Source organism: Hyla sarda, chromosome 6 (genome assembly GCF_029499605.1).
Source record: "Hyla sarda isolate aHylSar1 chromosome 6, aHylSar1.hap1, whole genome shotgun sequence".
Lineage (NCBI taxonomy): Eukaryota > Metazoa > Chordata > Amphibia > Anura > Hylidae > Hyla > Hyla sarda.
This window is the reverse complement of record NC_079194.1, coordinates 52,183,561-52,206,123: the sequence shown is the minus strand read 5'-3', so window position 1 is coordinate 52,206,123 and position 22,563 is coordinate 52,183,561.

The window sequence follows — 22,563 nt, the reverse complement described above, 5'->3', positions numbered from 1 at the left end:
AAAAAGCTGTGTATCATGCAGCCTTACCAAATTCTTCTTACTCACATAGTGCATTTTCCCAGCAGGCATGACATTACTAAAGCCGGCTGGGGGACCACTTCCACCCTCACATGAATGCAGTGCTGTGATGAATAGAAGACCTCAGGCTCTGTACAGCTTTCAGTGAGGCTCTGTGCAGATGTTAATCAAGCACTATTACATTTTAAACATTTATGTTGATAATTTTAAAAGCAAGTGAATGGCAAAGTGTCTGCTTATTACACAAGGAACACTATAGCAAAAGTTTTATTTTGTGACCGGTACTCTAAGTGTCATAATAAAGGGTCTGAATAGTGATGTCCATGCAAAAGTTTAGTTTCACTTGTTTAATACATTTGCAAAAATGTTAAAAACTTGTTATTATGGGTACTGAGTGCAGATTTTTTTTCCCTTTTCTCATTTTGCCATGTTAAGGCCTTGTGCTAAAAGTAAAACTGTCTGAAGACTTTCCGAATGCATTGTATATACAGGGATTTCAACACATAAATTGCATAATACATTATTTGTACAGGTATCGGCAAGGCTATAAAAAGCAGACTGTGTGGTGCATTTAGTGGTTGGTTTTGGCAATATTTATATGGAGAGAGGTGTATAACTAACACCAAGAAAAAGGGTGTTGCTGCTGCTCTAAGTAATGTGCTTTAGAGGAAAAATAACGTCTCAGCTAACCTTAAAGGGGTACTCCACTGGAAATTTTTTTTTATCTAAAATCAACTGGTGCAAGAAAGTTAAACAGATTTGTAAATGACTTCTATTAAAAAAAATAAAAATAAATAAAAATAATCAATCCTTCCAGTACTTATCAGCTGCTGTTATGATCCACAGGAAGTTCTTTTCTTTTTGAATTTCCTTTCTGCCTGACCACAGTGCTCTCTGCTGACACCTCTTTAGGAACTGTCCAGAGTAGGAGAAAATCCCCATAGAAAACCTATCCTGCTCTGGACAGTTTCTAAAATGGACAGAGGTGTCAGCAGGGAGACAAAGAAAATAACTTCCTGTGGATCATAATAGCAGCTGATAAGTACTGGAAGGATTAAGATTTTTTCAATAGAAGTATTTTACAAATCTGTTTAACTTTCTGGCACCAGCTGACTTAAAATTTTTTTTTTTCCAGTGGAGTACCCCTTTAAAGGGGTACTCTGTAGCTAGATATCTTATCCCCCTCCTCCCATACACATGAATGAACAGGGAGTGGCATGACATCAGGAGCAGAGCCTCCTAAACCCAGCATTCTGAACATAATATTCAGAACGCCTGGTGTCTGCACAGAGATCGCAGGGGTTCCCAGTGACAGGACCACCGCGATCAGACATCTTATCCCCTATCCTATGGATAGGGGATAAGATGTCTAGCAAGGGAGTACCCCTTTAAGTCAGTCCACATAGTCATCGTCTAAATGCTTCAAAAGGATTCTGCAGTTAGAACAAGTCTCAATGGATGAATGTGTTCTTCTACTGGAGGCTAGGACAGAGGCAAGGGTGCGTTCACACAAGCGGATTTTGTTTCAAACTCCGAGCGTAAGTGGCGGGCTCTGCGCCGTATGTCTGCAGCAGATTTTTAGCAGCGGAATCTCAGCTGATTTTCCCCAGCTAAGTTAATGATGACAGTAACTGCTGCTGCCCGTCATTAATGGTGAGGTCACAGTTACTAGCCCTCACCACCTATAAGGCTCCTGGGCTCGCTTCATAGTCATTTAATGCCAGATGTCATCTAAACACGTAAACATGGGTTACCTTTTAATTGTATTCAACCTCAGAATACAGAGGATTTTCTTGCAAAAATGAAAGGTGTCATTAAAGTACAATTGGTTGCGCATAAAACAAGCCCCACATGGGTCTGTACATGGGGGGAAAAAATGCGCTATGGCTCTTAAACAGCAAAAGGAGGAGAAAAAAAAAATAAATGTAAAAAAATAAAAATTGGCAGTGTCCTCATTGCTGAAATGGGCTGTGTCTTTAAGGGGTTAAAGGGTACTCCACAAACTGTTCTGAACGCTGGAGCCAGAAGCTTGTGACGTCATAGCCCTCCCCCTCAATGAAAGTCTATGGGAGGGAGCACGACTGCTATCACACCCCCTCCCATAGACTTGCCTTGAGGGGGTGTGGCCGTGACGTCACGAGCCTCCAGCGCTGTACCCGATGCTCTAAATGAACGCCAAGTGAAGCAGGGAGATCCCCAGCGGCGGGACCCCCGCGATCAAACATCTTATCCCCTATCCTTTGGATAGGGGATAAGATGTCTAGGGGCAGAGAACCCCTTTAAGATTAGAAATATTTTTATAAATAAATTACATTGCAGTGAATCAGTAGTTTATTTTGGAGTTATTTGTTCCAGTGGAAATATAACTATAGCTCAACACCAAAAGAGAGGAATAAGTCTGATATTATATGCGAATGTTTTTTTGCACAACTGTTTCATGCGGATATATATATATATATATATATATATATATATATATATATATATATATATATATATATATATATATATATAAAAAAGAGAATGTTCTGATTTAAATTGAATTTATTATGTACTATACAAGGTGATTTCACACTATTTCATCCCAAGAGTTCATGATAGAATTTCCACTGCATCCAGGAAACAAACAGTACAGCTTCATAGCAAGAACCCTGAAGGCATTAATGTGGGTGCCTCATGCTGCGTCTGCAGAGAAAGAGAAAAGAATTAATCACTCCTAGGTGACAGTGCTTTTATCCTTTGGGCAGGAGCAGGCAATGGCTGCAAACGGGTTTATATTTAATTACATTTTTTTTTTAATAAAAATCCTAACCCACCCCCTTATACAACGGTCCTGATTGCAAAAGAAAAAATAGAAATACTCTGCAATTATTAGGTATAGCAGTGTTCTGTGATTTTATTGTTCTATTACACCTTCAGAAAGCTCCTGACGGCCATGACAGTCACAGGATTGTGTCAGAGGTTGGGGCAACTCGAACCTAAAAGGGACAGTCATGTGACTTAACCACCTAGATGCCACTATCCACAGCATCTAGGTGGTACAATTATCGTATTGGAGATATATTAAAGAGGTACTCTGCTGCTCAGCATTTGGAATAAACTGTTCCGAACGCTGGAGCCGGGCGCTTGTGACGTCACAACCCCCCCCCCCAATGACGTCACGCTCCGCCCCCTCAATGCAAGCCTATGGGAGGGGGCGGGGCGTGATATCACAAGGGGGCAGGGCTATGACATCACAAGCTCCCGACTCCAGCGTTCGGAACAGTTTGTTTCAAACGCTGAGCAGCAGAGTACCCCTTTAATAATGGACTCTGGCCAAGGAGCTGATGGGGATGGAGCAAACTAAGCTTGCTTCATATGTCCCCTACATACATCATGTATGATCGACAACACAGAGTGATTAAAGGGGAACTCAGACAAAGATTTGAACAAAGTCTTAGGTGGAGTCAAGTCATCAGATATACAAAGAATCCAACTCCACAGCCCCACCAATCCCAAGAAGAGCTGCACAGATTGCATTGATCCATTACATCTGCTCTCTATTTGTACAGCCTGCCATTTGCAGGCTCTATCTATAGCAGAGTCTTGGCAGTCAGTCATGTAGGCCACAGGCTGCCGTGAGAACGGAGCTGAGCCAAACCACTGCACCACCATTTACATGAATAAAGAGACTGTTTAAATGCTGCTGCCAGAGACTGCTATTTGGCCGACTATTATTGGTGGCCCCTTCGCTGCTAAAAGCAGCCATAAGTATGGTATGGGTATGGAGCGGACTTGAGTACCAAGCCCTCGCCACACACCCTTAAAGGGGTACTCCGCTACTCAGCGTTTGGAACAAACTGTTCCAAACACTGGAGGCGGCGCCGGGAGCTCGTGACAACATAGCCCCATCCCCTCATGACGTCACGCCCAGCCCCCTCAATGTAAGTCTATGGGAGGGGGCGTGACGTCATGAGGGGACGGGGCTATGTTGTCACGAGCTCCCGGCGCCGCCTCCAGTGTTTGGAACAGTTTGTTCCAAACGCTGAGCAGCGGAGTACCCCTTTAACAGCTAAATGACACAATAATACATGATGGGTCATCAAGGGGTTAAGGATAACAGCAGTGAATGATGTAGTCCTACGAATATTTAGCAGTCATATATACCATAGTTAACGCATACCTCAATCATCATCATCATCATCCTCTGGAACAAAAATGTCATGTTCTTCAAGAACGGCTGCAAAGTTCTTACTGATTAGAGTTCCTATATACAAGAAGGGGATGACCACGCTGAAGACCCTTAATAAACCAAAGCTTATCTGTAGGAAGATTAAAATAAAAAGGATTACATCAGATTATTCTGCCATATTTACATTGCATCCGCATCATTTACATATTTATAAGTGCAGCGCAACTTCTATGTCACACGTGTTCGCACAATCGCCAGTTATGTACAAGTTACTGGAGTTATTTTACACTAAGGTTCTGATCAGCTTTAGGGGCCTTCAGCTGTCAGGGCATTCTGGGAGTTGTAGTGAATTTGTACACATTAGAAGATAAACCTGTCCTCACGGCTTGTTTTACAAGCTATACTCCTCAAGTATAGGGAATGTGGAGCGCCTGCATTCATCAGCGGCACAGCGCAGATCTTCTTTCTTAACCAGTTCATTACTGGTTGGGTTTCCTCCCCTCATTCATTCACCAAGCCTATTTTGGTATCCAACACTGACATATTCAGGGATTTGCTGCATATTTTTTGCAGATGATTTTAAAGTCAATGGGTAGCAAAATCGTCAGCAGATCCTGCACGTGTGAATGTACCCGGGTATTTTACGCTGCGGATCCGCCGACAATGCACCCTACAGAGTTGCCTCTTCTGTGCCTGCTCATAGTGGCAATCCGCCGCTATGAGCAGACATGCTGCAATGTGCGCATGCGCAGTATACTCGCACACATTGCGGCTGCTGTCAGCCTAGCTCAGGGAACAGGAGGAGAGTCCGCGATGTGTGCGAGTACACTAAGCACAGCGACTCGCACATTGCAGCGTTCCTACTCGTTGTGGCAAATTACCGCTATGAGCAGGCACAGAGGAGGCAGCACTGTAGGGTCCATTGTCGGCGGATCCGTCCGTGTGAATGAGCCCTTAGGGTACAATCATCGGGCGGATTACCTTCGGAATTACCTGCAGAAAATCAGCAGCAGATTTTGCTACCATTGACTTCAATGGGTTAGCAGAAAATCCTGCAAATCTGCCTGTATTGAGGATTTTCTGCTATCCCATTCAAGTCAATGGGCTCGTTCACACGTGCGTATTTTCTCCAGCAGATCTGCTGTGGACAATTTTCCTACCCATTGAACTGGACTGTAAATTCTGCAGCAAAAATACGCACGTGTCAATGGGCCCAATGGTAGCAAAATCTGCTGCAGATTTTCTGCAGCAAATTTGCTACGGAAATTCCACAGGTAATCCGCCCGTATTAACGTACCGAAAGAGTACGTTCAGACGAGCGGATTTACAGCGTATTTTATGCTGCGGATCCGCCGCTTTAGGACCTCTGTATGCTGCCTTTACATGTGCCTGCTCGGAGCGGCAATACGCCGCTACGTGCAGACACACTGAAGCGATGTGCGAGTCTCCGCGCATGTGCCGTATAGTCGCACACGTCGCGGCCGCTCCCCCTGCTCTATGAGCTAGGCAGAGAGCTGCCTCAATGTGCGAGTATACTGCGCATGCGTGTGGTGACTCACACATCGCTTCAGTGTGTCTGCTCATAGCAGCGTATTGCCGCTCCGAGCAGGCACATGTAAAGGCAGCATACAGGAGGTCCTTCAGCAGCGGATCCGGAGCGAAATAAGTGCTGAAAATCCACTCATCTGAGCGTACCGTAAGGGTGCGTTCCCACAGGGCGTATACGCAGCGCAAATTTTACTGCAGCAGCGGGAAATACGCTGCGTATCACTTGCTCACTATACACACAGGGCTTTCCGGCGGCAGCCCTATGTGTGTAGTGAGTTTTTGAGGCGGGGCCGTGTGTGACAGATACGCCGGCAAATGGCCCCGCCTCCAAAACTCACTACACACATAGGGCTGCTGCCGGAAAGCCCTGTGTGTATAGTGAGAAAGGGATACGCAGCGTATTTCCCGCTGCTGCAGTAAAATTTGCGCAGCGTCAAATACGCTGCGTATATGCCCTGTGGGAACGCACCCTAAGGGTGCGCTCACACATGCGTATTTTTGCTGCAGATTTACAGTAGCAGATTTTGCTACCCATTGAAGTCAATGGGTACCAGATCTGCAGCAGAAAATACGCACAAGTTAACATACCGCGAGGGTTGGTCAAGCATTCATATATTTTATATATTGAAAAATGGAACGAGTAGGGGGGGGGGGGGGGGGCGTTTGAATTTTTGTTGGGATAAAAAAAAAAAAAAAAAAAAGATTGAATGACGACCATTTTTTATTTTTTTTTTTAATACTCCCCAAAATGCCGGCATTACCCCCTTAACCCCATTTTCACCTTAAGGACCAGAGCGTTTTTTGCACATCTGACCACTGTCACTTTAAGCATTGATAACTCTGGGATGCTTTTACTTATCATTCTGATTCCGAGATTGTTTTTTCGTGGCATATTCTACTTTATGTTAGTGGTAAAATTTCCGTTGATACTTGCATCATTTCTTGGAGAAAAATTCCAACATTTGATGAAAAATTTGAAAATGCATTTTTTTTTTACTTTGAAGCTCTCTGCTCATAAGGAAAATAGATATTCCAAATGATATATTGATTCACATATACAATATGCCTACTTTATATTTGCATCATAAAGCTGACATGTTTTTACTTTTGGAAGACACCAGAGGGCGGATGTGTAAATGAATTATTTTTTTCACACTAAAATGCATGTTTCCCCCCCAAAAAGTGGTAATAGAAGAGATGAGGTTACAAATTTTGGGGGTAAATTTCTCCTGATTATGGAAATACCCCATGTGTGGACGTCAAGTGCACTGCTGGCGCACTACAATGCTCAGAAGAGAAGTCACATTTGGCTTTTGGAAAGCAATTTTTGCTGAAATCGTTTTTTTGGGGGGCATGTCACATTTAGGAAGCCCCTATGGCGCCAGAACAGCAAAAAATAAATAGGCATACTATTTTTTTAAAACTACACCCCTCAAGGCACGTAACAAGGGGTACAGTGAGTCTTAACACCCCACAGGTGTTTGATAAACGTTGATCAAAGTGGGATGTGAAAATGAAAAATTTGATTTTTGTCACACAAAAATGCTGGGGTTACCCCAAATTTTTCATTTTCACAAGTGGTAATAGGAGAAAATGTCACCATAAATTTGTAAATACATTTCTTTGGAGTAAGGACATACCTCATATATGGGCGTAAACAGCTCTGCGGGTGCACACCTGGTCTCTGAATAGCAGGAGGGCAGTCGGGGCCTTGAGCTTCTACAGAGCTGCCTATGGAGCCAGAACAGCGGGACCCCCCCTCAATGAGCGTTACATGGAGTACACTGAGTTAGTCAAGTGGGGTACAGTGGGCCGTAAAATAATAAAACAGGATATGTTCCCAGAATGATGACCCAGAGCATAGCCAAAACAAAAAAATATGCCCACCCCAAACCCTATGCTCAGAATCATCATTCTGGGAATGTGATGTGTGTGGCCGTCCCTAACCTGTTGCCTCAAATTCGCACCCGCTCAGGTGGAGAGAGAGTGCTGCACATTTGAAGCAACATAAAAAAGTCCCCGATGATAGTGACCCATGACCCATTTTTGGAAAAAAAATACCCCCAGAGGTCTTATCAAGTTTTTAATTTATTTATTCTGATTTTTTGGGCAAGTTAGCGGATTATGGGGTTCAAATTTGGAATGTACTCTGGACATGGTACATTGGGGTCCAATTATGGAAAATTAAAATGAAAAGGGAAAATTACTGATACTCCCTGAAGCAGTTTTTAATGCAGAGGCCCCGATGATTGGGGCAAGTGTCACATTGATAGGTGGTGTCCTTCCGAATCCCACTCCTGTTACACACTCTGCATTTTTTCTGGGCTCGTCCCTTCTTTCCAGTGTGGGGGACTTCACCTGGAAAGTGTTGGCCTGGGACGATCCTGGCACCTATTACTTCAGTTTCTTGGGAAGTCCGGCCTACTCTTTCCCAGTGGCCAAAGATCAGGACCTTTAGGACTTCTTCTTAGAACTGGAGGAATGTCCCTGGGTTGCCAGCGTACTGGTACAGTACAAAAGAGTTGTATATGGCAACCTGTACCAAGTAGATAGACCGCAACTTTTTTGTACCATGCCTGCGTTTTCCGCATGGCCATGTATGGCTTGAGGATTTGATTAGAGAGATCAACTCCCCCCATATACTGATTGTAGTCCAGAATACAATCGGGCTTGAGGACCGGTGTTGTGCTACCTCGCACAGGGACAGGGGTGCTGCCGTTCCCATGAATAGTGGTCAGCATAAGGACATCCCTCTTATACTTGACCAGCAACAGGTTTTCATGGGTAAGGGCACGGGACTCACCCTTGGGCATAGGTGTCTGAAGGAAATTTGCAGGAAGGCCTTTCTGGTTCTTTCGCACGGTCCCATAAGCAGACATGGATCTGGCAGCAAGGGATGTGAACAGAGGGATGCTGGTATAAAAGTTGGAGGGACATGCCGTATTGTCAGAGTAATGGAGGTATTTCCGAGTGGCCTCGAACCGCCTCCGTGTGATGACCATACTGTAAAGTGGGGTCTGGTATAGGATGTCCCCGCTCCAGTACTGCCTTACACTGGGTTTTTTGACCAGGCCCATATGCAGCACGAGGCCCCAAAATGTCCTCATTTCGGCTGCATCAATGGCGTACCATTCATTGGACCTAGCAAAAAACGAATCAGGGTGGTGGGCGATGAACTGTTGGGCGTACAGATTAGTATGCTCCACCATATGATCAACAAAGTTGTCACTGAAAAAAAAACTAAAAAAGTCCATTTCAGTGAACCCGACTATGTCAATCTGGATTCCTGAGTCGCCAACAAACTCAGGAATCCGTGGCCGATATCCCTCTGGGGGTCTCCAAACAGGATCACTAGATGGGGCTCGGGTACGCTTGTCTGGGCGGGGGGTGGTCGGACTCCTATTACGAGCGGCATGGCCACTCATACTAGTGTCAGCCACTGGGTCACTATCATTGGGAGGGGGGGGCCCTCGCCTGACGGTGTCTCCCCCGCCGTGCAGGGGGCTCATCATCAGCAAGTAAGGCATATGCCTCCTCCACAGAATATGCCTGGCAAGCCATCATTTGTTTTCTCTACAGTGGAGGGGGATGCGGGCGGGGTAAAAAAATGGGTACTGGACACTTGGGGACCTATTAGGGGGTCGGGTTTTATTTAATTTTTATTTTTTTAACACTTTCACCTACCTTTCCCTCACTTTATCGGTCCCTGCACTAAAGCTGGCAGGAGGTCACTTTCTCTGCCCTGAGGGGCACAGATCTTCGCAGAGGGGAGGTCCCTGGCACCTTCTCTCAGCTCTGCCTGAGATGGGTGGGCTGGCAGAGCTGAGAGAAGGGGGACATTAACCCCTCCTTTGCTAATGGTCAGACGTGATCCGACCAATAGCAGCGCTCCTGGGCAGGTGACGTGATCGCCACCTTCCCCCCCCCCCAGCAACAGGAGGTGATTAGCGGTGTATAGTACACCGCCGATCACCTTCTAATTCCGGGTCATCGGGTCACACATGACCTGTATGACTGGAATCGCCACAGATCTCCGGTGTGAACGATTTGAGAAGGCAACCCGGTCCGGTCCCCGCCTGGTGAGTAGCGGGGACCGGAATCCCCATGGGGGTACAGGTACGCCCTGGGTCCTTAAGTACCAGGGAGCCAGGGCGTACCTGTAAGCTCCATGTCCTTAAGTGGTTAAAGTGTACCAGTCATTAAAAAAAACTTTTTATATAATGTAGATAATACCATATGTATATTTGTAACATACATTGGTTAAAAAAAATTAATTAATTAATTAATTAAAAAAAAGTTTAAGTCCAAATACAGGAAGTGCGCCGAGGACCAGCAGGGCTCTGTGCGCCGAGGACCAGCAGGGCTCTGTGCGCCGAGGACCAGCAGGGCTCTGTGCGCCGAGGACCAGCAGGGCTCTGTGCGCCGAGGACCAGCAGGGCTCTGTGCGCCGAGGACCAGCAGGGCTCTGTGCGCCGAGGACCAGCAGGGCTCTGTACACTGAGGCTCTGTGACATGCTCTCGGCTCACACATCAGGATGATTTACAAGCCAGGAGCCTACACTGAGCCCTACTTGTCCCGCCCTCACTTTCTGTATTTGGACTCCTCATAGAGACACACAGGCAATAGCTGCAGGGACAGCATTTTTCCCAAAAAAAATATCATTTTTTTTTTAAATCAATGTATATTACAAATAAACATATAATAGTATAATTAACATATCAAAAGTTTTTGTGAGGTTTTGTAATACCACACAACCTGCAGATAGGCATAGTGCTGTTTTTGAAAGAAATTAGCTCTGTTATTGTATTGCTTGATAAGCCCTTTAACAACAAAAAAAAAAAAAAACGTGGTCTCAAATGGCTGGAGGTGCTCAACCCCAAATGCAGTTGTGCATTTATACTGGGGGAGCAGATCCTGCCCTTGTAGTCCGTTGCTAGGGGCGATCCCCAGCATAAAAATGCATACAATGGAGGATGCCTGCAGCGGACTACAAGTGCCACAATAGAATCCTACACCAGATAAACGGTGTGGATGTGTAACAATTAGAATACAATACAGGAATATCGGTGCACTACTGTGGTAGATGTATACAATGACATTGGCTAATCCCTCAACACTGATGTTAAAATTGAGACATTCGCCAGTGTATCCTTATATTAAGGACACACCAGAGCCCGCACACCAACGCCAAGGTTTCTCAGATGGCACGGGACCTAACGCTAACCTACCTGTGCGTAATAAGCAAAAACCAGGGGCCAGTGGGCAATTACAGCAGCACTAGGTCGACATGCAGCCTGCTCCCAGTTCCCTCCAGCGTGACTAAGCACACATACAATGGAAGGGGGGAGAGAGGCTACAAGCCCCACCCAAGTTGGCTGATATAGGTGCATGGCCTCACAGGTGCAACCCTAATGCTGCCTGGAAAATGTTCAAGGCGCATTAACATATGGAGTATGTTTTAACCCACTAATGACGCAGACAATTTTTATTTTTGCGCCCACTATCCATAAGCTCAGCTCCTGGGTCGCACTGTGGTTCCTAATAACATGCATAATAAACCTGTATGTCACGTGAAGTAAAGAGGCTAAAGGAGAAGTCCCAAGTAGAAAAATGTATCCCCTATCCAAAAGGATAAGTGTCTGATCCTGAGGGGTCCAACCACTGGGGCCCTCTGCAATCAGACACACATCCTTTGGATGGGGCCGTGTTTCCCAACCAGGGTGCCTCCAGCTGTTCCAAAACTACAACTCCCAGCATGCCCAGCTGGAGGCATGATTGGGAAACACTGGGATAGGGGATACATTTTCCTATGTGGAACTTCTTTAAAGCCACAAACAACTTCATAGGGGAGCATTTTGGCCACTGTTAGTCTATATACAAAAAAAGAGCAGAAAAGCACTGAAGACTACGCTATTCCTTCCACTAGAATACAGATGTATATCTCGTAGTATACTTTTTTTTCCTCTCGTATGGAAACTGTCACAGATATCTATTTATCAGATACATAATGGGCTGTATGTGGCGCTCCCTTATTCCTCTGCATGTAGGTGTGGGAGCAGAGTGCTATATACAGCATCCTGAGCACTAAACATGAGGGGGGTGCGGAGTGCCTATGTAGGGGGAAGCACAAGACCAGAGAAGAACTGAACAGCTGCCTGTACTGAGGAGGGGAAGAACAGCAGATCCGACACTGCAGAGTATTGGAGCACCACTGAGAACAATGCAGAGGAGGCGAGCACCACTGAGAACAATGCAGAGGAGGCGAGCACCACTGAGAACAATGCAGAGGAGGCGAGCACCACTGACCTTCTAGGCGAGAGGCTGCAGCAAGTAGGTAGCTTTTTCATGATCCATCCAATAAACTGATGCCATTGTAGCCTAGGGGTGATTAATGTGTTAGGCAGGGTTCACACAGCATTATTGCCGAGCATCCCAGCTATAAATCAGCATCCCGTCAATAAGAGGGATCGTCAGCCCAACTATAAGCTCCTATGCCCTATTTCTCTGGACGGGGGTGCAGGGGGGGCCACAGGTTGTCTTTAAGATTTTAAAATGGCAACCACTACTATTGCTACCACCTCTACACAGCTACACATCTCTTGCCTTGTCCATCATGTTCCATACCTAGGGAGTGGCTTGAAATTAGGTCCATTAAAGTAAGTGGACCATTATTTATATCTGCTTCCGTTTTACTGACGGGATGCTCATTTATAGCTAAGACACACAGCAATAACGCTTTGTGAACCCTGCCGAATGCATCACCCCTAGGCTATAATGGCCTCCCTTTAAAGGGGTACTCCGGTGCTTACACATCTTATCCCCTATCCAAAGGATAGGGGATAAGATGCCTGATCGCGGGAGTCCCGCAGCTGGGGACACCCGCGATCATGCACGCGGCACCCCGTTTGTAATCAGTCCCCGGAGCGTGTTCGCTCCGGGTTTGATTACGGCCGACCGCAGGGCCAGCGGCGTGTGACGTCACACCCCCGTGTGACGTCACGCTCCGCCCCTCAATGCAAGCCTACGGGAGGGGGCATGATAGCTATCACGCCCCCTCCCGTAGGCTTGCATTGAGGGGCGGGGGCGTGACGTCACGTGCCGCCGGCCCTGTGGTCGACCGTAATCAGACCCGGAGCGAACACGCTCCGGGGACTGATTACAAACGGGGTGCCGCGTGCATGATCGCGGGCGTCCCCAGCTGCGTGACTCCCGCGATCAGGCATCTTATCCCATATCCTTTGGATAGGGGAAAAGATGTGTAAGCACCGGAGTACCCCTTTAATGTATCATGAAAAAGCTGCCTACCTGGTGCAGCCATTCACCTAGTCAGTGGTGCTTAATACCTCTGCAATGTTCTCAGTGGCGCCATCCTCTGCAGTGTAGGAGCTGCCATCCTTTCCCTCCCCAGTACATGCAGCTGTGCGGCTCCTTTGCTGTGTTGTGCTTCCCCTCTGACGCTCTGCTCCCTCCTCATGTGTTCAGTGCATGGCCTCCCTGCTCAGGATGCTGTATGTGGCACTCTGCTCCCACACATACATGCGGAGGAATGAGGGAGCACCACATAAAGCATGCTGAGCAGGGAGCCCGTGCACTAAACATGAGGAAGCGGAGCACAAGACCGGAAAAGAACCAGACAGCTGCCTGTACTAAGGAGGGGAAGAACGGCAGCTCCCACACTGCAAAAGATGGCACTACTGAGAACAATGCAGAGGAAGCAAGCACCACTGACTAGGTGAGAGGCTGCACCACTGCACCCAGGAATATTATCACTATTATAGGATGGAATCTCAGTAATAGCAGCAAAGGAGTCAGCATTTTAAAGGAAATCTGTCACCCGCACAAACTTGTCGGTACTGACAGGTAGTGCAGGTGACACTGATAACAACGGTACTCACCTTGTCCCGTTCCATGGCGGGATCTCCGGTAATCTTGGCCGTTCGCTCCAGCTCCGGGCACCCGACTTGGGGCACGGGCAGAGCTTAGGGACGTCACCGCTGCTGCTCCCTGCTGGTTCCCGCTGCTAGAGAACAGCAGCGGTGACGTCACTAAGCTCCGCCCGTTGCAAAACTACAACTTCCAGTGTGCCCAGATAGCCGCTGTCTGTACGGGCATGCTGGGAGTTATTACAATAAAGTTCCTGCCCCCCTGACGGATTACCTCTTTCGTTAGGGGAACTCTAAACCCCAATATCTCAGGAACATGGGGCACTGGCCATACTTTATAAAAAACGTGATCAGGGTCCCCTAAGCTTGCTGAAAACTTAGGGGGTGACCACAGATCCTCTTTAAAGGACAACTGCAGCGCAATACAGTAACCCCCCGACCTACGATGGCCCCGACATATGATAAAATCGACATACGATGGCCTCTCAGAGGCCATCGCATGTCAATGTCAGCATCGACATACGATGCTTTTATATGTCGGGGCCATCGCATTAACTGCTATCCGACAGTGCAAAATGCTTAAGCTGCTGTTGGATAGCAGTTTAAGCATCCTGGGCAGGTTCACTTACCTATTCCCGCTGCTCCGGGTCCACTTCGCAATCCTCTGGCGTCTTCTGCATCTTCTCCGGGGTCCGGGCCTCGCTTTCCGGCGTCGTTATTACGTCACTACGCACGCCGGGCCGGCGCAGCAGCGTAATAACGTCACCAGAAAGCGAGGCCCGGACCCTGCAGAAGATGCGGAAGAAGCCGGAGGATCCCGAAGAAGACACCGGAGCAGCGGGACAGCATCGGGAGCCCCTGGGACAGCATCCGGAGCGGTGAGGACCTGGTCCGGAGCGGCGGGGACAGGCGAGTACAGCTTCCTATACTTTACATTGCACGGATCCCTCAACATACGATGGATTCGACAAACGATGGGTCGTTTGGAACGAATTACCATCGTATGTTGAGGGACCACTGTATACACTTATCCCCTATCTACAAAATAGGGGATAAGTGTTTGATCGTGGGGGGTCCGACCGCTGGGACCCCCACGAGATCTCCTTAACGGGGCGCCGCCATTAGCGCTCATAGTGAGCGCTAAGGCGCGTAGCGTCGACCTAGAGGTCGACGGTGACGCCGCGTCTCCTCCCCGTCCCCATACAGTTCTATGGGGGAGACGGGGAGGCACGAACACTGCCTCCCCGCCTCTCCCATAGAGATGCATGGAGGAAGCGTGCCGGCCGCAACGTCATGCTGCGGCAGGCACGCCCCCTGCACGGGACAGCCGCGGCCCCATACAGGAGATCGTGGGGGGTCCCAGCGCTCGGACCCCCCGCGATCAAACACTTATCCCCTATCTTGTAGATAAGGGATAAGTGTATATTGCGCTGCAGTTGTCCTTTAAGAGCTTCAGTTTTTCAGAATCTTTAAATTTGGGGGAAATTCTGAACAGATTTGATGTGTGCCGAATCAATTTGCTCACACGTTCTGCAGACCGATACAGGTCAGGGCTGGGTGGTACAGTTGCCTTAACAACCATACAACACACAGCAAATGTACCACCCAGCACAGACCTGCTTTGGTCTGAGACAGTGGTCTTTAAAGGAGTAGTCCAGTCCTGAGGGTAGGGGATAAGTTTCAGATCTTGGGGGGGGGGGGGGGGGGGAGGTCCGACTGCTGCCCCCCCCCCCCCCCCGATCTCCTGTACGGGGTCCTGGAAGCCCGCAGGAAGGGGGCATGTTGACCACCGCACGAAGCGACAGCTGACACACCCCCTCAATACAACTCTATGGCAGAGCCGGAGCGCTGCCTTCAGCAATCTCCGGCTGTACCATAGCACTGAATTGAGGGGGGTGTGTCAGCCGCAGCTTCGTGCGGTGGTCAAAGCGGTCGGACCCCCCACGATCTGAAACTTATCCCCTATCCTTAGGATAGGGGATACGTTTTTCAGGACTGGACAACACCTTTAAACTGTGGATGTTGCAAAACTACAACTCCCAGCATGCCCGGACAGCCAACGGCTGTCCGGGCATGCTGGGAGCTGTAGTTTTGCAACATGTAGAGGTCCACAGTTTGGCGGCCAAGGTTAGCATTACAGGTACACTTTAACGGGGCCAATGAACGCCTATGACAGTGTCCCCCAACCTGTGGTCAGGGAATGATGAGAGTTGTAGTCCTGTAGTAGCTGGAAAGTCAGACTGGGAAGCACAACCCTATGGTGAGGGATCAGGTTCACCCTATCTGGAAGCCATTACCTGTTCCTGGCAGTCCTCCAACTACAGGTGGCGCTGTGACCAGCACGTTTACACCCTCAAATCTACCTGGACAGGACCAGAATACCACAACAGCGTCATTGGTACTATATATCGATATATATGGATAAGTGACTGTCTGTACTGCCAGTTACATCTCTTTCATGCATTATCCCACAGACCATTAATAAATACAGGACTTACTTTCTCTGGCTTAGGGTATATGGCGCCGGAGCTGGTGGTGACCGCAGTGCGGCAGGGGGCATTAGCTTTTACGGGGGCCTTTGCCGCTTCCAGGAACCGTCTACCGGCTGCGGTTCTGAGCCTGACAAGGGCCGCACAGCCGAGGGAAGCCATTGTAGGGCAGGGCGGGGTGGCTGTGCTATGACAGCCGGGGTAGGGAAATACAGTACAGTAAAGGGATGGCTGATGACGTAAGAGGTCACGTGAGGCCGCACACAAGCAGGAAGCTGCGGGGATTGTTTTGTATAGTGAGGTGGGCGTGTCTTCCTCTTAACTGCATAGATGGAATTGCCTCTACAGCGGCCGCTGCAGGGCGAATTTGGTATTGCATCCCCAGCCATTAAGACGGAAGGGCAGTGTATATAAGGTGGTGAACGTGCTGGTCACAGCGCCACCTGCAGTTGGAGGACTGCTGGACCTAGCTGAGCAGGTTGTTGTGGAGGAGTGAGTATAGGACCTAAGTCTATATAGGGCCATGTCCCCTAATAGGTGGCTGTCTAGCTGCTGTGAGACTACAACTCTCATCATGCCCTGACCACAGGTTGAAAAACACTGCCATAGGGGCCCATTCATCCCTGTAAATACAGTGTTTTCCAAACAGGGTGCCTCCAGTTGTTGCAAAACTACAATTCCAAGCATGCCTGGAAAGCTGTTGGCCCTCCCGGATCCGGCGGAACATTCACGCTTTTGGGATGATGTCCCGCCGTCCCGGAACTGCCACCACATGTTCCACATTTAACTGTAAATGCCTCCTAATGAGGCGTCTACAGTTAAATGGGGCGCTCGGTGGGAAGTTTGACAGGGTCAAATCACTGTCAATCACTTTTGTGCCCGCTAGCTATATTTAGCCAGCAGACCCAAGAGGCTTCCTCTGCGTTCCGGCGGCTCCAGCACACAAGTGACGTCATCAGAAGCCAAAGCGCAAAGGAAGAAAGAAGAGGCCATGCTGAGGGAGCCGCTGGGAAGAAGACAGAAGAGCCGCAGGAGGTAAGTATCCGGGAGGGGGGTAACTGCTGTTGCCTACTATGGGGGTACTGTTGCCCAATATGGTGGTAATGCCGCTTACTATGGGGGACACTGCTGCCTAATATGGGGATACTGACGCTGCCTACCATGGGGGAAACTGCTGCCGCCTACTATGGGGGACACTGCCGCCTACTATGGGGGACACTGCCGCCTACTATGGGGGACACTGCCGCCTACTATGGGGGACACTGCCGCCTACTATGGGAGTACTGCTGCCAACCTAATGTGGGAGACATCTGCTGCCACCCATTCTACTAAGGGGGGGGGGGACATAATTACAGTTTGGGGCATTATAGTAATTGGAAAAGTGTGGAGCCTAAAATGGTTTTTTTTCCCACCATGTTCTCCAGTGAGTCGTAGCTGGAAGAAATCATCATGGCCGTCTGAGCTGAATAAGAAAAAGGAAAGTGAAGGATGCTGATCAGAGAAAACATCACCTGATATAACTGTATATAATCACTTATATGGTCTGTAGTGTAATGATGGGGGTTGTTGTCATTCACCTGATATAACTGTATGTAATCTCTTATATGATCTGTAGTGGTAATGATGGGGGTTGTTGTCAGTCACCTGATATAACTGTATGTAATCTCTTATATGACCTGTAGTGGTAATGATGGGGGTTGTTGTCAGTCCCCTGATATAACTGTATGTAATCTCTTATATGATCTGTAGTGGTAATGATGGGGGTTGTTGTCAGTCACCTGATATAACTGTATGTAATCACTTATATGGTCTGTAGTGGTAATGATGGGGGTTGTTGTCAGTCACCTGATATAACTGTATGTAATCTCTTATATGGTCTGTAGTGGTAATGATGGGGGTTGTTGTCAGTCACCTGATATAACTGTATATAATCTCTTATATGGTCTGTAGTGGTAATGATGGGGGTTGTTGTCAGTATAGGACGTCCTCCTAAACCTAGGTGACAACATTATTGCTGTTATTGAGGTATTCCAATTCTACAGGTGCAGACGTGGTTAGGGGGCGGGGCCATGTGTGGTCAGAGGGTGTGGCTTGTTCCTCTGCTCTCAGCAAAAGTTGGGAGGTATGAAGTTGTAGTTTATCAACAGGTTGCGGGACACTGGTCATTTATACGTAGATGTCCCTGTACGTCAATGTTTACAATGGGGGCAGTTCCCGGGCTAGTGGGCTATTGAGCTATATAGATATATCTGTTGTGCTCTGTATTAGGTGTCAGTGGTCTCCAATATGGGGACTCTAGCTGTTGCAAAACTACAACTCCCAGCATACCAACGGCTGTCCGGGTATGCTGGAAGTTGTAGTTTTGGAACAGCTGGAGGCACCCTGGTTGGGAAACACTTCTTTAAAGCGTACCTGTAATAACTTTTTTTCCCAGACCTTTGGTCTCGCAACTGTGGACCTCCAGATGTTCAAACTACAACTCCCAGGTCTGCTGGGAGTTGTAGTTTTGCAACATCTGGAGGTCCACAGTTTGGAGACCACTGTCCCAGACAAACAGATGCTGGGCGGTACAGGTACTGTAATAGCTGGAGGCCACCAACAGGAAAGCCGCTCCTACAAATGGGGTCACTGTGCTGGGCCATATAGGAGGGGGTCCTAAGGAATAATATGGGGACAGATGAGGGCACTGTTGGGGATTAACAGAGTTTGGCTGTAGGAAGCAGATGTCCTGAAAATGGCAAATCCATACAGACATTTTCTAAATAAGGCCCTGAAGCTCCCAAATACATCTGTCACATACAAAAGGCACCTGAAGCTGCCCACACATTGCAGAAGAGCTTGACAAGTTTAACCCTTCAATGACGCAGCCTGGTTTTCGCCTTGAGGACCCAGACAATTTTCGTCTGAGTTTTCTTTTTTTCTCCTTTTAAAATCCATAACTCTTTAAATTTTTACCTACAGGGCCACATGATGGCTTGTTTTATGCGGGACCAATTGTACTTTGTAATAACATCACTCATTTTACCACAAAATCTAAAGAAAAAAGAAGCAATTGAACAACTTTTAGGGAAGTTTTCATTTCTACGCAGTGCACTTTATGGTAAAAATGACACATTGTCTTTATTCTGTAGGTCAATACGATTACAGCAATACCCAATTTATACAGGTTTTGTTTTAATTTTACTACTTTAAAAATTTAAGAAAATAAGGATGACTAAAATTGTCATCTTCTTACCCCTAGAACACTTATTTTTCTGTATACGGGGCTGTAGGAGAGAATTTTTTGCGCCATGATATGTCGTTTTTATTCATACAATTATTTGTTTTGACAGGAATTCATAGCTTTTTTTTTTCCTGGTATATATAGTGACCAAAAATCAGCAGTTCTGGACTGGTATTTTTTTTTACGTTTACGCCATTCACCATGTGGTTTCATTTGTTATTAGAGATGAGCGAACTTACAGTAAATTCGATTCGTCACTAACTTCTCGGCTCGGCAGTTGATGACTTTTCCTGCATAAATTAGTTCAGCTTTCCGGTGCTCCGGTGGGCTGGAAAAGGTGGATACAGTCCTAGGAGACTCTTTCCTAGGACTGTATCCACCTTTTCCAGCCGACCGGAGCACCTGAAGGCTGAACTAATTTACGCAGGAAAAGTTATCAACTGCCGAGCCGAGAAGTTCGTGACGAATCGAATTTACTGTAAGTTCGGTCATCTCTATTTGTTATATATGAATAGTTTGGACATATCCGCATAAAAGGGGCTTAATCACATTATTATTTTTTTTTTTGACAAATGTTAAGTCACTAGGGGACTATAACCTGTAATTGCCTTTTAATTGCAAAGACTCTGATGCTATGCAATAGCACAGCATTGATCAGTGTTGTCAGCTCCACTTATAAGGGCTGCTGAGGCTGCCTGTATCTTCAGAGTGCCTATCAGACGTCGTAGAGGCAGGTAGGGACCCTCCGGCCGTCATCTCAGCTAATTCTGACCATGTGATTACCCCACAGTGATCCCGATCAACCCCCCTCCCCACCCCGAAATCCTCCGGCACCAGTAATTTTGACTTTTAATTCTGCAATCAATCTTGATCTGAAGGGTTAATGCCGAGCATTAGAGGCGAGTCCTGGCTGCCATTTCTTGCCACCTACGAAGTGAGCATAGTGAACCCCAGGTCCCACCACTGCCACTGTCCTAGACGGCTTACAAAAGCTTTTTTTTTTGTGGCACCAAATCACTCTAAAGGTTGGCTTATACATGTGAAGGCCTACTGCAATGTGTGGGCAGCTTCAGATGTGTATGTCACAGATGCACCTGAACTTCAATGGCTGCTTCTGCAATGAAAATCAAGGAAAAGTGATGTCACTAATTTTTCACGTTTTGTCCTTGCTCATACCGAAGTCAATGGGAACAGGATTTTTAATGTGGAAATCAGCGCATTTTCGGTGTCATAAACAGCGCTTCTTTTGCCGACGTCAAAAATAGACTTTGGATCCTTTTAGAATTTTGACTGAGGTTCTGCTCAGATGCAGCTTGACATGAAATACAGAGTATAGGTATCCCAATAAATGTGTTTCCCCAAAAAATACACCCTACCCCAAAAATAAGCCCTAGCTGGATTATCGGGGAGGGCTGCAATATCCCTATAATCCCTACCCCAATATATCCCAATATCCCTATAATCCCTACCCCGAAAATAAGACCTAGGCCAGTGGTCTTCAATTTGTGGACCTCCGGATGTTGCAAAACTACAACTCCCAGCATGCCCGGACAGCCGTTGGCTGTCCGGGCATGCTGGGAGTTGTAGTTTTGCAACATCTGGAGGTCCACAGGTTGAGGACTAGAGATGAGCGAACTTACAGTAAATTTGATTCGTCACAAACTTCTCAGCTCAGCGGTTGACTTTTTCTGCATAAATTAGTTCAGCTTTCAGGTGCTCCCGTGGGCTGGAAAAGGTGGATACAGTCCTAGGAGACTCTTTCCTAGGACTGTATCCACCTTTTCCAGCCCACCGGAAAGCTGAACTAATTTATGCAGGATAAGTCATCAACTGTTGAGCTGAGAAGTTCGTGACGAATCGAATTTACTGTAAGTTCGCTCTTCTCTATTGAAGACCACTGACCTAGGCAATGCCCGGGCTGCAAATATTAAAAAATAAACTTTAACTTACCTTAGTCCTCCTTTCCCCCGTTGCTAAGGAACCGGCCTCATGGTCCCTCCGTTGCTCTTGCTGCTTTCTGGTGTTGTGACGTCACAGAGCCTCCAGCCTATCACCGGCCGCAGCGATGTCCTGCCTCAGCCGATGATAGGCTGAGCGCATTGTCATGTAAGGAGTCGGCCGGCTTCTTACATGACAGTCGGCTCAGCCTATCATCGGCCGAGACATCGCTGCGGCTGGTGATAGGCTGGAGGCTCTGTGACATTCCATCCCCAGGACCGCAGCAAGAACAGCGGAGACAATGAGGCCGGTTCCTTAGCAAAGCGGGAACGGAGGACGAAGGTAAGAAAGTTTTTTTTTTTTTTTTTTTTATATTTGCAGCCCAGGCACAGGAATACTTGTATAAAGGTGTGTGCTACATAAAAAACATTCAGTTGTATGTGTGGGCCCTTCATGCTCAAGCTACTTTACAAGTACACAGTGCAGCGGCTGATAGTTAGTTATTTGGCGGGGGGGGGGGGGGGGGGGTGACATACGGTACGATTAGCCCCCCGATGTGGGGTGCTGGGCTGATAAACCGGTGGGGGGGATGTTGGGGGGGCAGAGCTGCGCCCATCACATGTAAATAAATAAGCCCTACCCTGAAAATAAGCTTGTTTTTGGTGACTAAAATTAATATAAGACCCTATGGGAGCTATAACACTGCAAAAAAAAAAAGTAATTTAACCCCTTCCCTAATAAAAGCTTGAATCACCCCCCTTTTCCCATAAAAAAAAACCTGTAAATAAAAATAAACATATGTGGTATCGCCGTGTGCGTAAATATCTGAACTATAAAAATATTGTTAATTAAACCGCATGGTCAATGGCGTACGCGCAAAAAATTTCCAAGGTCCAAAATAGCGTATTTTTGGTCACTTTTTATATCATGAAAAAAGTCTGATCAATACAAAAATGGTAACGATAACTTCAGAACACGGCGCAAAAAATTAGCCCTCATTCCGGCCCGTACGCAGAAAAATAAAAAAAGTTATTGGGGTCAGAAAATGAGAATTTTAAACATAAAATTTCCTGCATGTACCGTATTTTTCTCCGTATAAAACGCACTCTTCACCAAAACTGGGGGGGGGGGGGGGGGGAGGAGTTGGTGCGTCTTATACGGCGAATACACACACCTATTGGGTCGGTCCCTGCGGCTAATACAGGACATCACCGATCGCGGTGATGCCCTGTATTAACCCTTCAGACGCAGTGATCAAAGCTGACCGCCGCGAAAGTGACAGTAACCCGGCT